This window comes from Elephantulus edwardii, unplaced genomic scaffold (assembly GCF_000299155.1).
Source record: "Elephantulus edwardii isolate Elephantulus edwardi_28Jun2011 unplaced genomic scaffold, EleEdw1.0 scaffold00099, whole genome shotgun sequence".
In the NCBI taxonomy this organism is placed as follows: domain Eukaryota; kingdom Metazoa; phylum Chordata; class Mammalia; order Macroscelidea; family Macroscelididae; genus Elephantulus; species Elephantulus edwardii.
The window spans coordinates 11,769,513-11,775,363 of NW_006399849.1; the positions used below are offsets into that span (position 1 = coordinate 11,769,513).

The following is a 5,851-nucleotide window of genomic DNA, read 5'->3' on the forward strand; positions in this document are numbered from 1 at the left end:
AGGCAAGGATTCTGGGGCTTCGCCTGACATACTTTGGACATGTTGCCAGGAGGGACGGGTTCTTGGAGAGGGACATCATGTTTGGGAGGGTGGAGGGACAGCACAGGAGGGGAAGACCCTCTGTGAGATGGATTGATTTGGTGACTGGGGTAATCGGGATGGGTGTGTCAGAGGCAGTGCGGTTGGCGCAGGATAGAGCAGGGTTTAGGGCCATTGTGCATAGGGTTGCCATGAGTCGCAAACGACTCGACGGCACATAACAACAAACAACATCATAGGCATGTGAAAGTTGGACCATGAATAGGAAAGACCACATAGCGATTGTTTTCGAATTGTGATGCTGGTGAAGAGTGTTGAATATCCATCTCCTGGACTTCCAAAAGAGCAAGCAAATCTGCCTTGAGAGAAGTACAGTCAGGATGTTCCTTAAGGCAAAGCTGCAACTTCATCTCACATTCTTTGGGCTTGTTGTTGGGACATGCCCGTTCTGTGGAGGGAGATGGGAGGAATACAAAGCTTGGAAAAATTGACTCATCACCTTCAGATCTAAACCAACTCATTGCTGACCCTCAACTGAATTATCTGAGGCTGAAAATCGCACAAGAGGAGATTGTCCATCTTTCTCCTGAGGAACCATTGGTGGAGTCAAGCTGTCAGAAGGTGTCACCTTTGTGCTAGTAGTGAGACTACCTACAGACTGTCACCAGAGAAACCGAGGAAGACTCTCAAAAGATGGCTTGGTACAGAGACTGCAAGGATGGGCTCTGGTTTGGCAAAGCTTGTGAGAATGGTGTTGGACAGGGCAGGTTTCCATCTGTTGTTCACACAATTGAAATGAGTCCTAATGGAGTTGATGGTCACCACTAACAATAATCTGCTTTTGTGAAATTTGTAGTCAAGAGGAGCTCTTGTGGTGGATTCTGTAGGGTATTGTGTCACTAAAAAAGTGCAACAATGAATGAAAGGAAATCCAAAATCACTGTAAATTTTCATTACAATTAATAATAATAATAATAATAATAATAATAATAATAATAATAATAAAAAAAAATATTATAGCTAAGAAAACCTTATGAAGTGGTTCTACTTTTTCACCCATGTTGTTGTTATTTTGTTCCATTGATTTGGAATCGCTTTACAGCTAATCCTCCAGTGGATTTTCAGAGGCCATTACTCACACAGGAGGAGAGTGACCATCTTTCTCACATGGAGCAGCTGGTGGGTTTGAACCATATATGCCTTTGGGTTGGAAGCACCACACCTTACCACTAAGCCACAAGAGCTCATAAAAGAGTAATGCGTTGTTGTTGAAGTTTTTGTTATGTACCGTCGAGTCAGAACAGACCCATAGCTGACCCTCCAGTGGGTTTTCAGAGACAGTAAATCACACGGGGCAAGACTGTCCATCCTCCTCCCACGGAGCAGCTCATGGATTTGAACCATGTGCCTTTGAGATTGCAGTGCAATGTTTTACCACTAGGCCACCAGAGCTCAGGAGTAACGCAGGAGTGTCATAAGCCACAGTCAACTCTACAACAATGAGTTTGTGAGATAAAACCCAAAAATACAACTTCAAATTCTTGAATCGCCTAAATCATTGTCCTGGTTAATAGAAAATGTCTATTTGGTTGAAAGACTCATCTCGTTTCAGAGTCACGATATCGCACTCAAATTGTCTCAGACAATGAGATTTCAAGGGGTTAAAAGGAGGGCTCCCGGGTAAACACCCAGCTGGCCTCTAGGTGCTCCCAGTCACCATTCTCAGCTCACTTCCAGAAGCAGAGAAGAGAGAAATTGAGAAGAGGAAGAAAAATGTAAATCTGAATTCTTTAACTGGCCGAGGAAGTCAAGTCAACAGGCGGGATGCCTGCACTTTGCTTCTATTTATGGACCAAATGCTCTCACAGAAGGCTCCATTCACAATCTATTTGGCTATTAACACTGACTTCCAACTGATTATCTACAAGGAAATGGTCAGCATGCAAATCTTTCCCCATGGTGGATCTGTATTTAGAAATCTTTCACATGTGTTTAACTCACTGATCAATTTCACCTCCGCAAATTAGATCTTGGTCTGTCACAAACAGGATGAAGCTTATTAGCAAGAAGCATGAAGATAGTATAATGGAGGGGAGAATAAACAGACTGCACAGAAATCGGAAAACAAGAGCCTATTCAGGGAGCAAGCGGGAAGAGCAGAAAATGGCCCGGTGGACCAAAAGCCAGCGAGGCTGCTACCTAGCATGAAATGCAAAGCCAGCCCACTGCTCTTGAATTGATTCAGATTTGCAATCAACCGAAGGTGTGTGGTTTGAATCCACCAGCTGCTCCACGGGAGAAAGGTGGGCAATCTCCTTCTGTGCGATTTAGCTATGGTTCGCTTCTGACTCAATGGCGTGCAGCAGTAACAAATGTGGGATAGAGTCAAATTACTCCACAGAGTTTTCAAGGTTGCAAGTCTTTATGGAAGCAGACTGACACATCTCTCTCCCCAGCAGTATGAACTGTTGACCTTCTGGTTAGTAGCCATATGCCTTAATGATGGCCCCACCAGATATAGTGCTATTACTTACTAAATGATAATGGTGTTCTTCTTGTTGTTGTAGGTAACCCTCCGGCAGGTTTTCAGAGTAATTGCACTAGAGGTGACTGACCATACTTCTCCCGTGGAGCAGCTGGGGGATTTGAACCTCAGACTATTGGGATTGCAGTGCAGTTTCTTGACACTAGGCCTCCAGTGCTCCCAAATGATAATGAGCAGAAAATAAAAGTCTCTAGAAGCTAAAGGTCTTTATCTTTGATAAAGAGAATTTGAGCCAGGGCTTTAGCAACATAGTACGTGTGTAGGAAACATCCCTGCAGTTGAAAGTTGCCAGTTGATGGAAGAAGAAAGAAGTCTGATACAAGGTCACTATGAAGTGGACTCAGTTCAGCTCACTGGTAGTGGTTTTCATTTGGGTTTATACTTGTAAGCATATTGGACTGTGTTGGAGTTGGGGAAACTTGGTCTGTTCTGGCCTTCTGCTCTAAGCCTGAATTAAACTCCTTGCTGACAAGTCTACCCTGATTCGTAGCAATCCCACAAACAGGCCTTTTCATTATTAGTAGAACAGCACTCTGCAAGGCTTCCAATGGCTGTAATCTTACAGGGTATAGATATCCAGGCTTTTCTTCCACAGTGCCATTGTGAATTTGAACTATCAGCCTTTTGGTTAACAATCAGGAGCACAAAATGTTCACACAGCCCAGGGATCTTAAGCTTACTTCTCCATCAATGGAATAGTTTATGTTATGATCATCAGTGAGTTCTTAGCCAGCTCTAGAACTGAGAGGGTGTTATATTGGGTGCTGTGAAGCTGGTTCTCACTCATTGTTGCCCTATGTACAACACACTGAAAAACTGCACCATCTTTTGTGCCTTAAGTCCATTGGTGAAGCCATTGTGTCAATTCTTCCCTTTAGAGTCTTTCTCTTTTTCTCTGACTTTATCACGCATGGTCTTCTTCTCCAGGGACTGTCCAATATATGTGAAACGAATTCTCACCATCCTTATTTTTAATAATTTAAGGCATTAAGGAATTACAAAACGAACTTAAAGACACACCTGTCTGCTGGCTCAAATTCACCAGTGGATATGGGGGTGTTTTTGGCCAATATACCTCAAGGCAATCACCACTCATCCTGCAAATTGCTGTGATGCCAAACAGGTTTCAGCCAAGTATTCAGACTAAGACAGATTAGGAAGGAAGGCCTGGTAATCTAAATCTAAAAGTCGGCGACTGCAAACTTTGTAGATCATAATGCTCTGATTCCAATGGGCTTGAGGCAGGGACATGCTAAACGGCAGATAAAAGTAAAGTTCCAGGCATGAACCCACCTTGGGGTCATCTGTTCCCGTTAAAGCGCCTTTGAAATCCCTCTGCAGGATTAAGCCTTAATGGAGGGAAAATGAATTCCTTTTAGCTTGCAAATCCCTAAATGAGTGCTATGTATTTCATTTTATGAAACTGTCTTCCTCATGGCTGACCTTCATTCAATTTTTGACATACTAGCATCCCCTACCCATATTAATATGAATAGAGTATCTCCCCTGAGCCATCTGTTTGACTACCCATCTTCTCTCTCAGGCTTTCTCTTAGCTCTGTTAAGAAGATCGTTCAGAGGGAGCTCTGGTGGCTTAGTGGCAAGAAGCTGCACTGCAATCCCTGAGGTGCATGGTTCAAATTCACCAGATCCTCTGCTGGAGAAGGAGGGGCAACCTCCTCCTGTACCAGTCAGATCTGATTTGACGGTACACACACAAAATTTTTTTAAAAAAAGAAGATTGTTCAGAACTTGTCATTAAGCCTACGTTTTCAAGGTGGACATTGTTTCTTGGAAAGATAAGAAATTGTTTGCATTGCCTAATGTTTTTGAGAATGGCAACACCTTTTTCAGGTTAAAACATCAATTACAATTACCAGACATTGTAAATTGATGGTCTAAGGCCAAATACTGTTACCCATGGTGGACAGCGTTTGGTGAAGCTCTCCGATTAAAACAAGCTTGGAAGCAGGAGTGGCATCCACTTCCACAATTGTTTGCCTCTGGAAACCCTATGAACCTGGAGAAAGGACAAAAGTTATACAGGAAGTGTCCAGGACTTTCGTTCATAGAGTTGCTATGAGTCGCCTTCGACTCGATAGCACTTAACAACAACAACAAGGCCAGAAAGGTAATCATCAAGGAAGATTAACTGATTTTCTTAGTTCTAAATGCCATGATACAAGTTATAGTATTTTCCATGACTAGCAATGAATCTTGAAGTTAGAGAATGATAGAAGAATTGATGCTTTTGAACTGTGGTGCTGGAAAAGAGTACAGAATATCCCACGGATATTCATGGACTACCAAAAGAATAAACGAATCTGTCGTGGAGAAAACACAGCCAGAATGCTCCTTAGAAGAAAGGATAGTAGGCTGACATGGCGGCCCCGCTGAGTGGCATGTTTTCCAGGCAGCCTCCGGGGGCCTCGCTGGCCCCGCCGGGACTCTCCAGCCAGGCTTCGCTTCTCCAGGCCGCCCCAGGGGCTCCGAGGAGCTCTAGCAGTACCTTGGTGGACGAACTGGAGTCTTCTTTCGAGGCCTGCTTTGCGTCTTTGGTGAGTCAGGACTATGTCAGCGGCACCGATCAGGAGGAAATTCGCACTGGTGTTGATCAGTGTATCCAGAAGTTTCTGGATATCGCAAGAGAGTGTTTTTTCCCACAAAAAAGATTACAGTTATCTGTCCAGAAACCAGAGCAAGTTATCAAAGAGGATGTCTCGGAGCTGAGGAACGAGCTGCAGAAAAGATGCCCTGGCCCAGAAGCACCTGACCAAGCTGCGGCACTGGCAGCAGGTGCTGGACGACATCAGCATGCAGCACAAGAAACCGGCTGAGCTCCCGCAGGGCTCGCTGGCCTACCTGGGCAGGCCTCAGCCAGCATTCCTGCGCCACTGAAGCAGACCTGAGCGCGAAGCCCCAGGCCGCACCCACCTGAGTGCGCTGCCCTGAGTGCATCCAGCCCACCTGAGTGCGCAGCCTGCACCCCTGGCCGCTGCTCTGCCTCCTGCCTAACCCACCTGTGAATCACTGTGCAAACAAACTCCCATTCCCAGCGGCCTGGCCTGGGAGAAACCAGCGCCAGGACATGAGACCACTCGCGTTTCATGCTCCCACACCCAAACTTTTTAACTGAGTTTTGTTGCTCGGCCTGATTCAGCTGTCGGTGTGCAACAAGACCAAGCCCTGCCCAATACTGTGCCACCATAGTTTATAAGCTGTTTGTTTCTCAAGTACTTTGTAAAATGCCTGTAGTTTTGGTAAAAAA

General features: G+C 45.0%; 1 pseudogene; it reads left to right on the forward strand.

Moving 5' to 3' along the window:
• The first annotated feature begins 4,964 nt into the window (after positions 1-4,964).
• Positions 4,965-5,492, forward strand: LOC102855787 (annotated as a pseudogene).
• Positions 5,493-5,851: the final 359 nt, after the last annotated feature.